We start from the raw sequence: 12194 nt of genomic DNA on the forward strand, positions 1-12194 counted from the left end.
CAGTTCATAAATGTGTGCGCATGAGTGTATAAATGTATGAAAGTACAAAGCAAGTGCATGCCACCATTTTCCAGAGGACTGATGCTCCCCGTGATGTCATCAGGGAGCGACGATCCTAGAGTAAATGGTGGCACACACGATTGTGAGTTTGGGTCTGCTCATCATTATTCACCAGTCATTAGTCTAAAGTGTACGGACAACCAAATAAATTATAAATAGTAAATATGTGTCTGCGTCTATTTATCATCACAGTCAACCAAAAATCAAGGCAGTTTTGTTGTTGTGGCACCCAAATCCTCATTTATAATCTCAACATCATGTTTCCTGCACAAATGTAGCTGTGTGGAAAAGGAGAACAAGAGAAATGGTACCTAAAACAGTAAAAAAAAAACAACAAGAAAACCCTAGCCTATGGTCAATGTCCTACATACAGACATATTCCAAGGGCGATTGGTCATGGACAGAGATCACATGACTCTCCATCTCCAGCCTTTCTTTGGATAGGAATGGCAGCTGATGAGGTGAAAGACATTTCTGGACTTGAAACTTGACTTTATATTTTACAAGATAACTTTTAATAAATTGGTAAATTCTAAAACATTGGAAAATTTTAAAACATTGGTAAATTACCTAAATTACCCCCCCCCCCCATATTATAAAAACAACTCCCAATGCCGTACACTACACCTCTCATCTTACAATTACACATCACCAACACATCCTGCATTGCTGTACAAAAATGACTATTAATAGGACACTTTAATTTACCTCCATCCCAGACACACATTAAAGCCAATTCCATAGAAAGATAATTAACATACTGGAGCAATCTTGTCTAAGATTAAAACAATGTTTACTTAAACCAAACATCGTGAAGATCCAAAAATAAATAGTGAGAATGTTTGTGTTAACAAAACAAGATCATCCAAAGATGGAGAAACCACTTTAAAGGAAACCTTCCACCACTGGTCAAAAAGACAGGAGGATTACAAGAGGCTTCTGGGGCATAGAGTAGCCGCTCCATGTAGCCTCAGCTCCGGCTACTCCACTACCCAGTAGCCTCTTTAGTAAATTTACATATTAGGGCAATTAAAAATGATAAAAGATTTGGGTGACTAAAGGATTAGCCATAACAAGGGCTATCCTACTATAGATGAGATGAACCTGCCACGGATCTAACTGTATAGGTAGATCCATGGTGGTAGGTTTCCTTTACGAATTTAGGAACCATCAACTCAACACGGTATTTGATATTCAAAAATATCAAAGATTAGGGAACTTTTTCTATCCCATTTTTTGTACATGCACATACTGGGGGATATTTATCAGGACCTCTGCGCACCGCCAGTGGCGCAGAGGCCCTGAAATAATCGCAAATGCTAGCTTATTTCTAGCTTTTGCTATTGTTTTCCCAATCCGCCAACTTCACGCCAGTGGGGCGTGAAGGGGGGCGAGCGGAGGGCGCGTACGGACGGGAGTGGGCCGGCGCGGGGCCTTACTGTCCCCGCGCCTGAGCACTCACTGCTGCCAGCGACTTTTCATACGTAAAAAGTCGCCGGCTGCGGTTTTTTCTACGCCAGGCAGAAGCCTCTTGATGTATCGGGCGCCAGTGTATGATAAATATCCCACACTGTATATAAAACATATACATGAGTAATGATGGCATATAATGGAAAATCATATGCGATAAATTATAAGGAATATTAGAATTTAGATGAAATAATATGCACCAAGTTGTGTCGCAAGTGGTGCATATTATTTGCCCTCATTTGCAATATTCTTTATAATTCATTGTACTGTATATGATGTTTTATTATATCCCATCATTTCTTATGTATAGGTATTTATACATATATATGCGTGTACCTAACATATAGGGGGTCATTTATCTTATTTCCCCCTTCACTGAGCTCTTTTTGCGCCTTTAGTGAGTCTATTTTCTGCAACTCATTTGTATTTGTCGTTTTGTCTCTTTGTCAAATCAGAAGCTGAAATTTTTTAAAAATATGCAATTTTGTGCACTACTCATACCATTGCCTTTCCTAAGCATGGTCAGGACTGGCGTGTTATTGTGCAATGATTTGCGCCCATATAGGCGCAAATCAATGTTAAATAAGGCGCAAACATTTGTAAAAAGGCAAATGTGTGAAGACAAATAGGGCGAGTTTTCACCTTTTTAATTAATTTTATTTATCTTGTGTCCAGTCTTTTTGAATTGACATTGAATAAAGAGAATATGACATGACATGTTTCTTTGTTTTTTGTTGCATGTGACCTTATGTAGCATGTCATAGGTTTTCTCATTTACTTTGAGTAGTGCTGGTCCTAAACTTCTCAATTCTAAAATAGGGGGCAACAACACACAACGATCATACAGCCAATTGAGGGGTAACATTCCACCAAAAACCGCTAAATAGGCGCAAAACAGCCATTACGCAGCAAAAAGACACAAAAACAACAACAGAAGGGGAAAAATAATAAATGACCCCCATAGAATATAGAACAGCCATCAGGTCATTTACTCCTGTAAATATTGGCTTCTGTTTCCGATATAATTGGCATTTTTTGCTAAACTTTTGCTTCTCTCTGACGTGACACGGTCAATGCAAAGGTCTGTAATTAAGGAGAGGAGGCTTTGACACCAGCGCACCCTGTACCTTGAACAGAAAGAGGCGAGTTGAAGGGAGTAATCTATCACCATCACTATAATGAGTATTCCCATTAATCCGCAATAAACTAATAAAGTAAGCTATTCTGCCCTCCCCCGGAACTTCATTAAGTCTTTAGTACATTAATATGTCTTACTTAGTGTCTGTTCAGACCTATATTCTTGTGTGTGGCACAGAATTTCCTGATGAGTTAATCCCCACAGGACGGCTGAAGGCATGTGTCCTGACAACATCTCAGACCCGGCAATTCCCTCCATATCTGTGCATGAAGACGAGCCCATACAAAGATAGGGGGGAACAGGCTCTGCCTCCAAATTAAATTTGTGATGCCAGGCATCAGATGGGCCCCACAGTCAGAGATTAATTTGACTGATCAAGTTATAAGGACGAACCTCGCGGTAATCAATCTTGCACCTGTCACGCGGATAGGCAGAAGTATTAACCTGGCAAGAGCCAACATACAGCGGCCTTTTTAATTTAGTTCAAATTGACTCCTTTCAAGTCCTTTCTTATCTTCTATGTGATTTCTTGTAAGCTTTTACGTCTTGTATTTATTATCCTGCCCCAGTGGGAAATAATAAAGAGGAGATTACGAAGCGAGAGCCTTGCGTCAGCTTTTTTTTTTTTTTTTTGCTTGTTGCTTCTTCATTTTGAACAAGCTTTATTGAAAATGTTTCGATGGATTTGTAACAGGTCGTTAATCAATAGGCGGTGATAATTAGTCTGCGAGTGGAACAATAGGATGTCTCTAAATTGTATTATGATTATAGTGTTTTTAAAGGGGTTTATATAAATACAAAAAATCTAATTTATTTAATAATTTAACTATCAAAATTTATTAATCAAAATTGTTTGAACAGAAGGGACAACATTGCTTCGATCTAGACTTCACTCAGGTTTCATGAGTGTCAATGGTTGGTTGCATAGATACATGAATGAAGACTGCGACCATTACTTAGTTATACTTTATTGTTTTTAAATGTCCTAATTTTTTTAAATCTTGAAAAGCCTTTTTTTATTCAAGACACAATTTTAGAGTATTGGACTTTTAATAACTTTGTATATATCAATAGTACAAGCAAAAATAAGATCTTGACCCGCATAGATGGGGTACATGTTGCTTAAGGTTGGTGGCCTAAAGATTGCTGGCCTACTCTAAAGAGTAGGATAGGGCCTAACTTGCTGATCAGTGGGGGTCTCAGTGATGAGACCCCACAGATCATAAGAAAAGGGGGTTCCAGGTACCTCCGTCAGCAGAGCCCTGGGCAAAACTAAAAGTGGGGCCCCAAAATAAAACTATTTTATGACCAGTCACAGTCAGCAAGAGGCTCCATTTAGTATGATAAAACAAACTGTAATATGGGAGAATTTTATAGCAGATAGATAAATGATAGGGAGATGATGGGCAGCACTGTGGCTCAGTGGTTAGGACTACAGCCTTGCAGTTTGTATGTTCTCTCTGTGTTTTCGTGGGTTTCCTCCAGGTCCCCCGGTTTCCTCCCACACTCCAAAATAATTACTGTTAGGTTAATTATATTGTGAGCCCCATTGGGCACAGGGACTGATCTGGCAGCTCTGTGCAGCGCTGCGTAATCTGTGTGCACTATATAAATAAAGAATTATTAATTATAATTATTATAATAGAAGATAAATATGAAAGATGATAGAGATTTCTAGATGCAAAATATAAAGTAGATGATACATACAGGAGATAGATGAGAAGCATCTTCACTCAGGAATTCAACCAAGGGGTATTAACCCTTTTACTTCCAGGCATTTCTGGATATTTTGTCGTAATTGACCAGAGCAATTTTTACAATTTTGACTTTAAAAAATAAAGTTGAAGCAAACATAGTAAACTGCATCAAACCACATATTTTCTGAAAGCAGACACTTGCCTCATTTTCAAAATTGCATCAAAGAGTTTATAGACCTAGGCGCCTTCAAACAATTTTGATTCAAACTGAAACATTTTATAAAAAATACTTACATTTTGACTTTGGCAAAAAATGTGCTCCAAACAGAAAATATTTACCTTCACATCTCGTAAATGTAATAGATGGACATGTGTAGAGTTCACAAATGTCCTATATTGATATGTTCACATAAATAAATCCACATAATATTACTAAAGCTGTAATAACTAGATATCTGCTTTTCAGCTACAAATTTTAAGACACAACCTGCAAAATATATCAATAAAACATAAAAAAAAGTAAAGGCGCCATAAAACCTATATGTTTTTGAAAGCAGACAACCAGGCAATGCATTTGGCAATTAACATTCAAAATTTCCTCTAAAATAGGTACAAATCCAGATACTTATATAAAGAAAATATACTTTCCTAAAACAGTAAGATGTGTGGAGATCATACAGACCCCACATGTGTATATTCACCAAAATATGCAGCAAAGGGAATGTTACATCCACAGAAGAGACCAAAAATTTTGGCAGAAAATTGCACTGAGCGTCACACAGATCTATTATTGTATTCTCCCTTACACAGTGGTCACCCAAATAATAACTATATATCCATGAACCAAGCTAATGAGATAATAAAAGTCACTTTTAGATGTGCGCCAATGTATTAGCCGCACAATAACAGAACCCTCTGCGCTTCATAAGAATTTAAGTGAGAGCGTCATAACATAGGTGTAAATAATGGAGGATGGTGTGACATAAAAACTTAATTCCGGAACATGTGGGTGTTTTTGGTGTTACATATAACTTCATGGACATGTTCTGGGTCGTGGTGTTAATATATGATAGCGACATTAGGCGAAGAGGAGCGAATGTTCATCGTATCAGTCAATTTTAAGCAAAAAAAATTCATAAAATAAAAGGCACTAAGAGAGTGTGTTTTTAGATTCTGGATAGGAGACGGTTAAAACATGAATATTAGTTGATATTATTCCTTATTAAAATGTAGTAACATATAATGTAAATATATTTCCATTACAGGCAGTCCCCGGGTTACATACAAGATAGGGTCTGGAGGTTTGTTCTTAAGTTGAATTTGTATGTAAGTCGAAACTGTATATTTTATAATGGAAGTTCTAGACAATTTTTTTTCTTTTGCCCCAGTGACAATTGGAGTTTCAAAACTTTTGGTGTAATTGGACCAAGAATTATCAATAAAGCTTCATTACAGACATCTTACAGCTGATCATTGGAGCCTGGGACTATAGTAAAGCATCCAGAGAGCTTCACCAGAGGTCACAGTGGGCAGAGGGGTCCGTCTGTAACTATGGGTTGTCTGTAAGTCGGGTGTCCTTAAGTAGGGGACCGCCTGTATCTGTGAGGTGCAGCAGCTCCTGTGTGCAGCAAATTCTCCCTGTAGTCTGCTGGCTAAGAATCTGGAGGGGGGCACATTTCAGGGGGCTATATCTCTGGCTCTGTGAAACATAGAACCTCACTTCCTATTTCCTATGAAAGAAGAGAGTCTTCTCTTTTATAGGAATCTAAATATGTGTTTTCTAAGTGTCAGGAAAATGGAGATATTAACTGTTAAACTGCCATTTTATATATAAAAATTGCACCTGATATTCTCACTTTAAACCTGAATCCATGGCATCCATGGCACCTAGAAACAAAATTCAAGATTCATTTGAAAGAAGAGATCCCCCCCTTTCAGGGGCCTATGGGCAATTGCGCACTTTACCTACCCATAGCGCCGGCCCTGTCCGTCAGACCCCTTGTGAGTGAGTCAGAACTGAATGGAGCAGAACGGTCATGCACAGCCATCTGGTTCCATTCATCTGGGACCCTGTCGGACCCCCCGTTCTCGTGATCTATGGGGGTCTCATCACTGTAACCCCCAACGAGCAGCAAGTTAGGATAGGGCCTAATAAGCTTGGTGGGAAATTCCCATTAAAGATAATTTCTAGACGATGCCTTTAAGATTAGTAAGGGGAAATCCAGAGCTTTCAACCTCACTGTACCTTGTTGGGATTTACATACCATATACCACAGCAATCCTGTACTTTAGATCCTGTTGTGACTGTTTGATATCTTCTTGACCTTGCATAGTATTACTGTCCTATGAGTTCATACATACAGCGGTGATGTCGATTTCCCAGTTGTGTGTATGGTGAACATCCAGCGCTAGCACAGGGGGCCATGCCTCGGCCTGATCTCATTAGCATCTCCAATGAAGCGCATGTGATTGCTTACCTAACACATTTCGCTGTAAAACCAAATGCGTTTGGGCTAAAGAAAGCCCCCAATGTCCAGAGCTATCAGTACATATGACCGCACTCTAGGGTAGGTCCTATTCCTGCCTTGTGCTTTAGAAGTCCACTTCTACAGTCTTTAGCGCACGTGACAAATGGGCTGTAACTACACATGTGCATACTACAACCTCTCAGAACAAAACAAAGCGTCCCAAAGATTTTGGTCCCTTAATCTTCTGGATGTTAAAAGTCTCAGTGGAAAGACCACCAGCAATCTCATCATATTCCCCTAACTTGTGTACAGGTAATAAGTTGAGTCACCAAAGGGACAGGGTAAGCTAAAATCCAAATTACTTTTATACCCAATACCTGTGACCCAGGTAGAGTCATAGGACCATGTCATGACCTGAATGGCTTAAGTGTGATTATCTTCAACAATTCATCTTATTAGCCAGAAAACTAAATCATCTGATCAATCTTGGCCCAATGATTGCCCAAACCACACGCAACACATGTCCAGCGTAACACAAACACATGAGAAACTCTTTGTTTATACCAAAATTGCTCAGCTTTCACTGTAACAAGTAATAAGTCACGAAACAATGGTGGACTCTCACTGCGGTGTTGTGACGGTGGAACATGGTGGAAGGTTCTCCTTACACAATTATTTGTGTTTGTGTGTGTCTTGGAGAATAAAAGACTAAAGCTGAGGTTAAAGGTTAACACTGATAGAGCTACTAGAACTGTAAAAAGGCAAACAAACATGCTTTCAACAGCAGATTAACTAATCACCACAAAGGCAGATAAAGCCCTGATCACTGCATGTCTGGGTGCTGCAAGGATGGTCAAGCCTTCACCAAGTCATGGTGTCAGGTAGCATACATGCTGACACACATACATAAACAAGGGCTCTTTCCTGGATGATTGCTTTAACCCTCTCCTAAAAGTAACCTACCAATGAGTATGAGTAACGCATAAAACTTTTATCAATAAGACCATGTAAATATAATATGCCACATAGCTCGTGTGATACAGGAAGCAGTAGTGAACATGGCGGTCTATAGGGATCAAAAATTATGAGATCCCTTTAAGGAACTACTGTGTGCACAGCTCACCCCACCAATGTCCATAGCAAGAGACTGTCTCCATTTCAAAAACATGAGGGTGGCACAGTGGCTTAGTGGTTAGCATTACAGCCTTGCAGTGCTGGGGACCTGGGTTTATATCTCAGGGTCAACATCTGCAAAGAGTTTGTATGTTCTCTCTGTGTTTGCATGGGTTTCCTCCGGGTCCTCCGGTTTCCTCCCACACTCCAAAACATACTGGTAGGTTGATTAGATTGTGAGCCACATGGGGACAGGGACTGATATGGCAAGCTCTGTGCAGCGCTGTGTAAATAAAGGAATTATTATTATTAAACAGACAGGAATAGGACCCTTATCTTTTGCAGTGCGGATAGTCGCCATGTTCCAAGTGCGGGAAGGTGTACGCAACAGAAGGCTAAGGGGCTGTAGGTTAAGCCACAGTTTGAGCAACTAGCTCATGACTAATAGACCAAGACTTTATGTGAATTAGGCCTTAATCGGGAAGAGATAAAAGTTGTCATCTTGAAAAGTGTTTTCCCAGGGATTGACGAACATGGCAACTTTCTTCTAACACAGCTCCTCTCCTGACCATGACCATTTATCTCTATACAGCAGATTTGCAATACAAGCACCAAGAGGAGAGGAGCACAACCCATTTAACAATGCAAACATCAATGTAATAATTATTGAATAGTAAAACAAAATGAATGGGGGTATCAGTCGAGATTTCCATCAAGAAATTGTTATCCTGTACAGTGATGGACACTATGGGGGTTAATCACCGGCGCTCCCTGGTGTATGATGGCAGAGGCATGGGTGCGGCCAACAGCCTTTTTGACGTGTTACATGTGAAAAGTAGCTTTCTACAGCAAGTGCGTCGGCACACGGGCAGGAACGCCCTGCAGCAAATTATGAAAAATATTGGGACGTTTATGAATATTTGATACGAAAACTGCTACTAACTAGAGAACGAGGGAAACAGTTTCTTTTATTTTTTTTGTTTGAAGCAAGGACCTCATATCAGTGAAAACTATCTCTGAAAAGAGAAATATTTTTCACAGTGATCCTTTGAGGCTTTGTAAAGGCATGAAAAGTGAACGGGTCTGCATTCCTCCGGGAACTGAGAAGGTTTCAGACATTCTACGGCTTTAGCTCCCAGATCCCTTTAACAATAATGCCCGCCAAATTACAGCCACACTGTTTGTACAACCTGTTTTAGGAACTCATTATAGGTAATTCTGTGGGAAACGGTAGAGGGAAGGAGTTAATCTGCTTTTGTGTTTGGGTCGGAGGTAAGCTTAGTAGGGATTTGAAGGCATATAGGTCACAATTTCAGGGAGTACAAGTCTTACAGTTTGAGGAGAAAATATGGATATGAAATTAGCCAAAAAATTGTATGAATGATGCTTCCACAACCTCATTTTTGGAAATCAAAGAGGACATTTTTACTATTGGGCTGATTTTGATTTCCTGTTCCCTTAGAAGTGGCGATCCATGAAGACCAGATGCCTATGTAGGTTTACATTATCCATCTCAAGACCCTAAGGTTGCCTATAGGTTATGGATGCAATTGTGTACAATTGGTACATTTTGATATCAGAAAGGACTGATTTTAGAAACCGGGTGATTATAGGGACAATAGTTTAACTTTTTCGGGGATATTGTGATTGACCCTGACATAGCTTTAGAAGGAACCTCTACTAATGAGCACAGTGCACACCAACAAGAGCGATAAAGATAATTCATTAGCACATAATAATAAGTATGGATGTACACTTCTACAGAAGAAAAAGTGCTGAAATGAATTTTGTATTATTTATTGCAATATAATTTTTGATTGTTGTGACGTTGATTGCATCCAACTCTATGAACCCTCTTGTTTTTGCTGGTTTCTTTATTGGTTAAGGGAATGTTTCAGCAAGAATCACCCCAGTAAACCAGTTGCCCATCACTGCTCCAACATGGATCCTTACCATGTGGTAAGAAGATCTTAAAGTCAGGGTGTCGAAAACCTGAATGCCGAAGTCAAGCTGAACATGCCCACTCCATTGGCATTGGCATTTCTATAACTTATGATTCATGCATGTGACGTGTGGCCTTGTGTTAAACACATTCTGGTTCCAGAGTACATGCCAATACAATGCACATGCGCCAGAATCCAGAGTAGACCATGCGCATATGCAAGACTTCTTAGATGCTGGGCAGTTTGAAAGTAGAGGCCTTTAATCACAAGGAGTTTATGATGCTCCTTACCACAAGTTTATTTTTTCCACGTTGAAACAGCACTCACCAATAACAAGTAGATATATGGAAAGTGGATTATACACTGCAAAAGGCACCGGTGTTGGTTCACTGGGGTAATCCCTGCTGACATGTTCTCTTTAATGTCAACAGCTACAAAGAAAAACCTTCTAAATAGATAAACTTTATGCGCCGGAACATGAAATAACATTGTCCCTGGGATCGTTGCCAAACATGGAAGACCACAAGAATCATTGACATCATAACAGAAAAACTGCAGGTAATTTCAGGTAAACCTCATCGCACTCACATTACCAATAGCTTTTACCCAAACAATCATCCAATAACCCTGACCAAAAAATTATTCAAACCCCATTCATTCCATAATCCAAAATTTATTTAAATCCTAATACAGACCTCAATGAAAACATCATACCATAAGCATAATTTACCCAAACCCATAAATTATTTTATACCAAAGTAAATAAACCCTTCAGACCCTAAAATGAATCCAGATCTCAGACCAGATTCTCAAATACATATATTTAGGCCCCGTTAGGTCCACATTTTAAAAACTCAGATCTGTTTCTAAAATTAATCTACACCTAAAACTCTAAAATGACTTAACATCACAGAATTTGTTCCGCTAGACCAGAAGAAAAGAACTGCATTTGGAACCAAGACCAAACTCTGAAGTGGCTTTATGTTGCAGTTGGGTACAAAGTCAGTGTCAACAAAAGTTGTCCATCACATTCATTCTGTCCATTCTTCTTCAAATGATTACTGAGAAGTGTCAGTGATGGTAGTACGTGCGGTCCAAATGGCCCTCCATAGACATAACTACATTTATTCATTTTTTTTTTACAAAAACTTTCGGATTCAATTTAATATGTCCCCATAATATGGATGAGCAGTAGACTGGTCCATTAAATGGGACATCCAGCCACTTGGTTTCATAGCACAAGAGATTCCCATGACAATGGCCGTCCCTTGTTATTTAAAAAAAATATATTTTTTGTACTCATCAACAGAAGAGTTTTCATTGTACTTTTGTGGCTGATATAATTTGTTATTAATGTCTCCTTATCCTACATTTTTGGTCTAACCATGGGATTACAGCAGTAAGACTCCCACAGACATACTGAAGCTCAATGGAGAGTGGGATGTTTAGCCAATAGATTAACCTCCTAATACCCCTATTGTATCAGGGACTGTTACTCTTTCATTCCAGCAGAATGTGTTGTTAACCTTGAAATCCATATGTATGTAAGTGTCGTCTATCTTTACAATCTAAAAAGAGAAGACGACCTGAAACCCAAGTGTCGTACCAATTACCTGCACCAGGTTCTCAGCTTTGTCTTGTGACTAATGAATGCAGAAGAACAAGGCTGTGTATACTTGTCCGTTCCAGTGACCTGTTTTGAAAGGATCTATATCGGTAATGTTGATTCAGTTAAGTAAATGGTTGGTGGAAAACTTTAGATCGGAAGTCAACTTTGAGACATTTAGTGAAAACTTTGAGCTTTTGAAGTGTCAGTCTGCTAACAGGCCATCAGAGTAGAATGACTGGTTACATGTGGCGTAACAGCGTGAACAGAAGTTGTAAGCAACATGAGGCACAGTATAAACTTAAGAAATAAGAGACGGGTTACGTTTAAATCTAATTCTGGAAATGCAGAAACAACCAAAGAAAAGTTTGCTTTTAGTGAAATAGCAACTAACAACTTACAACTTTTTTCCAACTGTATTTTTATTAAAGTTTTTTAGTGAGGAAAAAGTACAAATAGCATGAAACCAAGGTAGAATGAGCAACAGATTTGTAGATCCACAGTGAACCTCAAAGGTGTCTATGCACTAGGCTCAGACGAGATTCAGATACATCAGTTTGTTACAACTTTTTACTATTTGGAAACCAAGTTTCAGACCTGACATAGGATGGAGGGGTAGCAAGCAATACTAGGAGCAGCTGGTGTATACCAGTGCAATGATGCCTGGGGGGGCTTAAAGTTCCCCTTATACGAAAAAAA

Source organism: Engystomops pustulosus, chromosome 11, assembly GCF_040894005.1.
Source record: "Engystomops pustulosus chromosome 11, aEngPut4.maternal, whole genome shotgun sequence".
NCBI classification, from domain to species: domain Eukaryota; kingdom Metazoa; phylum Chordata; class Amphibia; order Anura; family Leptodactylidae; genus Engystomops; species Engystomops pustulosus.